We start from the raw sequence: 10,000 nt of genomic DNA, 5'->3' as shown, positions 1-10,000 counted from the left end.
TAGCTTCCATGTGAAGTTAAATAATCCGTAATGGCACAAGGCTGTTGAGGCGTCGAGAGACCTTGGTATGGATTTCAAAATAGCCGCTCTATCAAGCAAGTATATTATTTTAAAGAATGTATATATATATATATATATATACTATATATATATATATATTTATAGGTATGTGTATGTGTTATTACATCTACGTTGAGTAAATTATGGGGACGAATAATATTCGTTGAGAGTTGGAAAACATAAATATCATCAGCTTTATAAAGACTAGTGCCTTACTTCAGAGTCGTTGTGGTATTTGTTTGACCTTTATTTTTTAGAGTTTGCTTCCAATAAAAATATATCCATTTTGTTTCAATTGTAAAGTATGTTTACCTGAAATAGTATTGAAGAATTTCCACTTTCTATTCAATGCTCAGATGTTACAAATAATCTTCCAAGAAAATAGAAATAACAGTTACATATAATATGTGTATCATTTTTAGCCGTCAAAAGAGAGTAGGACTTGAGATGTAACACTGTATACTTCATAATATTACTTGCCTTTTTGGGTCTCAATGGACCATTTCTAGCCCAATGTACATCCCGTATTCATTTCCTTAGAGTAAGTTCATAGTTATAAAAATGTCATTTATATTCTTGTGAATGAACAGATGTATTTTGTGATAACTTCAGTAATATGTACATTGTATAATGTTATCTAAAAGCAACCGAACTACTGTAATGTAAAAAAAAAACAATCAGTTTGAAAACATTATGGATATAATATTTTATCTGTGTTTACTTTAGCTATCAACTGTAAATATATTTAAAAATGTACATATACAGTATACTTAAAATTAATGTCATTAGAACATATTTAAACAAAGCCATTTTCTAATTGACGAAAATAAACACTTATGATCTATATTCAATATTGAAACTGACTTTCCCGAGAATCATTTCTTTCGAATTCTATTCATCTGGTTCGAATGACACGAATGCTCACAGACAAGTGAAAAAAACAAAAACTTTTGTTTTCACATCTTTGTCATCCATTTCTGGCACGATTTGTAAGAAAACCACATTACTGACCAGAATGGAAATGGCTGGTGTTCATGCTCGCCAAATACCGTGTAAATGAACATGTGCCACGGCCATCTCCCACCAATATTGGCCACTTACTGGAACATTCTGTGAAATGTTACTCGAGATTGCCAGACATGGCATTGTCTGATAACGTCTTTGGGAAAGGATATCGTTCTTCGAGATAGGAGAGAATATTTGACACTTGATATTCAGTTTTTTAGACAAGGTTAAATGTTGCAATTGATTTTTTTATGAAACAAAGAGAGAGAGAGAGAGAGAGAGAGAGAGGAGAGAGAGAGAGAGAGAGAGAGAGAGAGAGAGTTTATATCGTACTGACTTCCTGTTCTTATCGGTTTCTGATCTAGGGTTATATAAGAAGGTTTCATATATACGCTTATATATTCTTGGTTCCTTATTACAAGTGACTATGTATAGTCTCTAAGATATTTTCCAAAAGCCAAATAATTATGGCTCTTATGCCTATATACGTATGACCGTTTAACCTTTAAAATATAAAGTCTTTGTTGCTTGACTTAAACTCTCGACAGATTTGAATACTATTGCAAAAGTAATAAGCACAAGTTCATCATTACAACTGAGAGATAAAAGCAATACAATTTGATATATATATATATATATATATATATGAATATATATATATATATATATATATGAATATATATATATATATATATATATACTGTGTATATATATATATTATATATATGTATATGTATGTATATATATATATATATATATATATGCTGAAAATGCTTATGACGAAAGTATAATGATTAAACCGAGACTGTATTCGGAGTTCGTCCGGATGATCTTTTAATCTCAACCTTAATGAGTAATTATATATTTTTTAGATGGGAATATAATTTATTTCGTTTTTTCGTTTCTCGTTTTGGGCTTTGCCATGTAAATTTTTAATTATTTTTTTTTTTTCATATAGAAGTTTTCCAAGGGTTTCGTCTAGTGAATTTTTTCAAGAATGTTAGAAAACCCCTTTCAGAAGTCATAGGCTGTGTACTTGGAACAGGAATTTGAACATATTTACCAGATTTGCTTTTGCACTTTAAAGTAGGAAATTTAAATTGCTTCTCGTACATCATCTTGTAAATAAATATATTTGTAAAAAATATTGCCTAAAAAGAGGAAATGCGCATAAGGATTGGGGAAAGCTATATCTTGTATTACAGCTGTATAGTTCAGGTGTATAGAACATTTGTCATGTTTTTAGTGATGTAAATTTAGCTCTCAGTTTAGAATACTTTTGAAATTTTAATACTTAGTTATATTCTACAATGTAGAAAGAAATTGTGTTTGCACGATTGAAAATACTTTTCAAGTACTCGACTAGGATATATTCAATAAACTTTTGGCTTTATACTTCTGGTAAGAATATCAGAATACCGGAATCTCAATTCAAAAATATATTCTCGATTATTCTTCAAAGGAGTACTTGCACAAGAGAAAAACAAAATAATTTAAAAGAACCACGTTTATATATATCTCATGTTTTTTATTTGTTGCTCGGAAAGATCATTACCTCTACTTGTTAAATCTTTTGACTCAATGGACGTTGAAATGTTCATCTATATATTTGGAAACTTTGGCCTACAGCTTCAATATGATCATAATTCCTTACCATTTAAAAAAATAGAATTTATATAATTTCATAAATACTTTCGCCAGTGTTTGGAATTTTAAATCATACGAAACTATGCTGAACAAGCATAAACCCACAACATTATTTGACTTAATTAAAAGGATTAAGTAAAACATGCGAAGGGTGTCAAATAAGTATCGCAAGATACGTCTATTACAACCTACGAAGGTCACCTGGCCGGATATAAAGCGCCCAACGGAATTTGTCGGAGACTATAAATAACGGCGTGCTTTTATTCCGCCAGTAAATAGTGGTTATTAATTTCCAATTGATATTTTGCAGAACTAAAAAAGTTTATGCTATTTCTTTTCTATTTCTTTCCTCGTGGTTCCCGCTAAAATTCATAAAGAATATTGACCTGGTTTCCGATTGTTGCAAATTGTGGAACACTAAAAGAATTTTAATCAAGTGGTAGTAGTAGGTTGGCCAGGGAACCAGCCACCCGTTGAGATACTAGCGCTAGAGAGTTATGGGGTCTTTTGACTGGCCAGACAGTACTACATTGGATCCTTCTCTCTGGTTACATTTCTTTCCCTTTGCCTAAAGATATACCGAATAGTCTGGCCTATTCTTCACAGATTCTCCCCTGTCCTCATACACCTGACATCACTGAGATTACCAAACAATTCTTCTTCACCCAAGGGGTTAACTACTGTACTGTAATTGGTCAGTAGCTACTTTCCTCTTGGTGAGGGTAGAAGAGACTCTTTAGCTATGGTAAGCAGCTCTTCTAGAAGGATACTCCAAAATCAAACCATTGTTCTCTAGTCTTGGATAGTGACATAACCTCTGTACCATGGTCTTCCACTGTCTTGGGTAAGAGTTCTCTTGCTTAAGAGTACACTCGGGTAAACTAGTGTATCTAATTTCTCTTTCTCTTGTTTAGGTAAAGTACTTATAATTTATATAGAAATTATTTATTTTAATGTTGTTACTGTTCTTAAAATATTTTGTTTCGTTGTTTCCTTTCCTCACTGGGCTATTTTCCATGTTAGGGCCCCTGGCCTTATAGCATTCTACTTTTCCAATTTGGGTTGTAGCTTAGCAATTAATAATAATAGTGATAATAATGATATAATAATAATTGGCTCACTGTCTTTGTAAATATCTCTGTCTCTTCTCTGTGTCACATATTTTAAGTCTATCTCTAGACTTGAAAATATAAGAAATATCACAGGGTAAATTATAAGCCTCGACGTAAGTGCACTATTTACAAATGTATCACTATTATTATTATTATTATTATTATTATTATTATTATTATTATCATTATTATTATTATTATTATCATTAATTGCTGAGTTACAAACCTAGTTGGAAAAGCAGCATGCTCTAAGTCCAAGGGCTCCAACAGGGAAAATAGCCCAGTGAGGAAAGGATAAATAAACTACAGGAGAAGTAATTAATAATTAGAATTAAATATTCAAAGAACAGTAACAACATTATAATAAATCTATCCTATATAAACTATAAAAACATTAAAAAACAATAGGAATAGAAATAAGATAGAATAGTGGGCCAGAGTGTACCCTCAAGCAAGAGAACTCTACCCCAAAACAGTGGAAGACTATGGTACACTGGCCATGGCACCAACTAAGACTACACACACACATACACACACACACACACACACACACATATATATATATATATATATAGATATATATGTAGATATATATATATATATATGTATGTATATATATTTATATATATATATATATATATGTCTATATATACATATAGATATATACACGCATATATATATATATATACATATATAAATATAAACATATATATAAGTACGTATATATACATACATACATATATATATATATATATATACAGTGAGAGAGAGAGAGAGAGAGAGAGAGAGAGAGAGAGAGAATATTGACTGCTTTCCATACAAAACATAGATTTACCAACAAAATGTAACGAATATACAGTGATTTAAAAAGAAAAGACAAGAGATTTAAAATAACACTGAAATTTTGAGGAAATTGGAAAACATTGAATGATTGAGCAATCGTTCCAGAAATTGCACATATGAAAATTACTTGATTCGTAAAAACCGAGAATATATTTTACCCTAAGTTTAATCATGCATATAAAATTTTAGTTGGTAAGAAAATTATCTGAAAATGTCGATAGAGTCTGTAATACAACGAATGTTTTGGAGATAAATTCGTAAACTGATTTGCTAACAGTAATTTTTACTGGAGAGAGAGAGAGAGAGAGAGAGAGAGAGAGAGAGAGAGAGATGGACGGGGAAAACAGACGAAGCACTAAGCATTTTACCTACCCTTCAAGAATTTTATTGGCATGCAATGGGGATAGGGGTATAAAACCAATTATAATTATATATATATATATATATATATATATATGTATATATATATATATATTATATATTATATATATGTATATATATATATATATATATATTTATATATATATATATATATATATATACAGTATACTGTATATATATATATATATATATACACAATATATTATCGTTTGGCTTTATGAGATTTTCTTTTACGTTTCCATGGCGTCACTTATTCAAGACATCTCTTTCTGTAATGTAAATTCATCAGTAGATATCATTCTAGAATTCTGGATTCAATTCCTTTAAATCATCTATTTGTCAGTAATTTGTAAAAGACAAGACCTAGTTATATATACAAAACTAAACCCCTTAAATAGAATATGAAGTACTATAAGAGTCTTTACGTAATACCTTCTTCCATAGTCATTTCGACTTGCAGGGCGAGGTCTGTGTTGGCATTGCCACAGGTCCTTGACTGGCAAAAGGACCATAGAAGGAGCCTCTTTGGGAGAAAAAGAAAAAAAAATTGAAGCAAAAACTTGTATTTTAATTCTTTGTTCATATTTCCCATTTTTGGATAATAGAATCATCTAATTATAAGACATTGAAAGGTTAGAGTGTATCATCTAGTGGCCTTTTATGTGGGTTTGGTAGAGGGTTATCATGAACCCTAACCAAATAATGAGACCACATACAATTGCATGTTTTAAGTACAATTAGGTTGGCGAACGGCGCTGCCAATATCACAGAAGGTTTAATTGTGTTTCTGAAGTGGAAAGTTATATGTTCATATATAAGTTTGGATATGATTCGTGCTGTTTGTATTACAGAGAGAGAGAGAGAGAGAGAGAGAGAGAGAGAGAGAGAGAGAGAGAGAGCTTATGAGTTAGTTGAATGATTGGTATGATCAAATGAAATTTAAATGTTATTTGAAACCCATATAACCTTTGCACGGAACATATAAACATTGAAACATTGATACTAAAGAGAATATTTTACTACTATTCTCATTCGTTTTTTGAAGTGTACCTTTATTGAATATATTTTGCTTTACTCAAAAAAAAAAAAAAAATAAAAAAAAAAAACCTTATCCCTCTTGATTTTATCCAAAATTACATATTTACCAAGGTGATAGAGCTGAATGTGTTAAAAAAATTATTTGGTATTGTCTTATTAAATATGTATAAAGATATACACAAGCAGTATATGTAATAGCATTGACATCGTTATTTAATTAAGCTTACAGGCAAGCTTGGTGTTATAATTTACGGAAAAAGATAATGTCTTATTAATTGAATCTCTTCTTTACATGTAAGAATTTTAAATCATTTAAATTTTCATATATTAAATCTATTATTTTACCAGAAGCAGATTAACAAACGTTAATTCTCAAAGGGGTCAAAATTGCATTTTCTGTGAATATTAAAGACATTCGTGAAATAAGTCACTTCAGTTGTATTTCCTGACTTTAAATTTAAGAAAATATGTCTGTTTAAGGAATGTTATAACAGAAAAAATGAAACTAAATTTAGCGTCAGCTGTACCATAACATATTTAATCCTCAACAGTACCTTAAGCTTAGGACAGTTTTACACACACACACACACACACATATATATATATATATATATATATGTGTGTGTGTGTGTGTGTGTGTGTGTGTATTTAGGTGTGTGTGTCTGTTATCTCGTTTTAGAATAAGTCTAAAGTGTAAAGGCTCATCTTTGAAAGACCTTGTTCTACAAAAAAATAGTATTTCTTATACCTCTGACTTCTTCACACCCTAGTGCCAATAGAAAGCAGTTCTCCTGCTTGCAGTTTAAAAGCCTCTCAGTAGAGGCATTTAAGAATAATAACTCGTCTTTTCTTGAATATCGTATACATCACTTGTATATGCTTTTAGCAAAATGACCTACTTCACCGAAGCTATTTATTTATGAGAAGTTTTATCAAAGTGTTTTTTTTTTTTTTTTTTTTTTTGTGAGGGGGGGGGGGGTGGTTGGCGGGGGTAAAAACACTATTCAGCAATTTCTTTTATTTACACTAGTTGTTTTCGTAATACCTCCATAATGGATTTGATACGTATAAGTCATTTCTTTGTTGCCATTTTTAAAGTTGATTTTTCCTATTCATTCTTTCAAAATCTTTTATAATTTGAGAATTTTATTCCATTTGTATCAGCACGTTATTGCAAAGTAATATACGCTATGCACACCCGCACACACACATATATATATATATATATATATATATGTATATATATATATATATACATATATATATATATATATATATGTATATATAAATATATATGCATATTTATATATATATATATATATATATATATATATATTTATGATTGTTACACTTCAACTTAAACTTTTGATATATTTTTTGTGTTTATGATGATCCGCTTATTATATTTCGATTACGAATTTTTCACTTATACTAATTAACCACGCTATCGTGTGGCTTATTCCTCACTTACCAAGAATATGGAATTGAAAATCAATTTGCTATACAATCAGATATATTGACTGAATAAAAAGATAATCCTATTCTCATTACTGAATGGTATATAATGTTCATGAGAATTTCAGCATAGTTCTGTTGGCGAAGGATTGAAAGTTCAAAAGGAAAAAGTTACAGTCTATAAAAATATTAAGAGACGTTTCAATAACCCATAATTCTTTCTGTTTGGGGAAAGAGGTATTGAGTTGAATATTATAGACATTGTGGCTCCAAAAGAGAAAATTATGTAAAATGTCCTTAGAATTACGAAGGTTGTTGAATGTTTCTTCAATTTGCGAATACATTTTCTGCAACATTTACAAGAAATTTGCTTCGGTAACCTAATTGCAATAACGAAGCTAGGGATAATTTTCTTCCATTTCCTGCTTTTGTTAATAAAATATCTGAATTTTAGTACTCATTAAATTCGATAATGATATTTCCATACTGTTTTAATCATTTCTCGGAAAGAGAAAAGGACTGCATGGACCGAACTATAAATTTTTCAACACTGAGTTTATTCACATATATTCCTATTGTTACTTTGAGCTTGGAACTCGGTGCAAAGCTATCACTGTTGTAATCCTTCCTTAATTACTTAACCCCAAATATAAAAAAAAAAAAAATGAATTTAATACAATTATTGTGCCTAGCAATATTTCTCTCTCTCTCTCTCTCTCTCTCTCTCTCTCTCTCTCTCTCTCTCTCTCTCTTGGTTTACTTTCATAGAGGAAAATGAAAAGCGAACATTTCGGCATTCTTTTTGATGTTACAACACAAACGGAATCAAAATGTGAAGTTGAGGATAAATGAAGTATTGATGGGTAATGGGGAATTTAATAAATCGATTTGTGAAGGTGTTTTGTATTTGGTACCTAGTAAAGGGAGTTAGTAAATTTCATGTATCATGGTACCTGAAGACGACTATTGTAATGGCAATGATATAGGGTAATTAAAAAATAACAATAACCAAATAAAGAGTAATGAGAAAATACAACAATAATAATAATAATAATAATAATAATAATAATAATAATAATAATAATAATAATAATAATGATGATAATAATATTAATAATAATAATAATAATAATAATAATAATAATAATGATAATAATAATAATAATAATAATAACAACGATAATAATAATAACAATAATAAAGAAAAAAAAAAAATAATAATAATAATAATAATAATAATAATAATTATAATAATGATGATAATAATAATAATAGTAATAAAATAATAATAATAATAATAATAATAATAATAATAATAATAATAATAATAATAATAATAATAATAATAATAATAATAATAATAATAATAATAATAACATTTTGAGTTATGATGCTAGGCACAACAGCAACATGAACAACAATTCCAATTATGTTTATGGTAATAATGTTAGAAACAACAAAAATAATCATAGCAACTGTAAAAGTAGCATTAATATATGACCTTTTAAAAAGGTCATATATGAAATAAACATCCATGAATTAAAACTAAGGACACTGAAAAAAAATTACAATGCATTTAATGCATTCATATCGGGAGCAACATATGTCTCGTCATGCATAATTAGTGCAATTTGACTTTACCTTTGGTCAGTTGCATGAGCCAACTGTCATCCTCCCAAAACTTTTTGCAAATTCATGAACGCAATTCCACCACCAACCTGTTCCCTGTCAGCTGTGTCTTGGACTGGAAATTCTGTGGAATTTAGCGGAAGAGATGATGAAATTCTGCATTCGTAAGTCTGGGAACTTTCATTAAATTTCCTATCGTGTTAAACATGGATTAGCATAAATGAAAAGCATTATATAAATAAATTTTGATCTATTAACAATACTTTTTTTCCCAAAAAATATTTCTTTTTATTGCATTATACGTGACTATTAATGAAAACTAATCTTGAATTTTGTATGTAGTAAATGATTATTTATAAATTAGAATGTTTATCATTATAAATATTCTATCACCTTATCAAGATAAAGATTATATGTTTATAAATATAATTCAAATGGTTAGGGTTTATATATGTAGAAATATCATATGTGTGTACATATAGAATTATGGGATATTACAAATGATTTTGCAGTCATAATGGTAATTAAAAAAATTGATTATGCGAGCATATTGAGATGGAAAGATCCTTTTGAGACCTACGAGATTAGTGCTATTATAAACTATGAGTAAATTGAGCCTTATATTAATCCTACTCTTCTTCTGTGACTTGTTTGGTTATCAAAATCTTTACTCATATAATACCTTTTTCCTCTATATACCAAATATATGTAATAATGTTTTGAATAAAATGGGTTTTGTACTATGAAATTTCGTTTGATTTTATTTGTTTTTATTTTTTCCTTTTTTAGAGCTTCTGAACAAATAGGGAAAAAAATAAACAATTCTTCAT

This window comes from Palaemon carinicauda, chromosome 2, assembly GCF_036898095.1.
Source record: "Palaemon carinicauda isolate YSFRI2023 chromosome 2, ASM3689809v2, whole genome shotgun sequence".
In the NCBI taxonomy this organism is placed as follows: domain Eukaryota; kingdom Metazoa; phylum Arthropoda; class Malacostraca; order Decapoda; family Palaemonidae; genus Palaemon; species Palaemon carinicauda.
The sequence above is the reverse complement of the archived record's forward strand: the minus strand, read 5'-3'. Positions refer to the sequence as shown.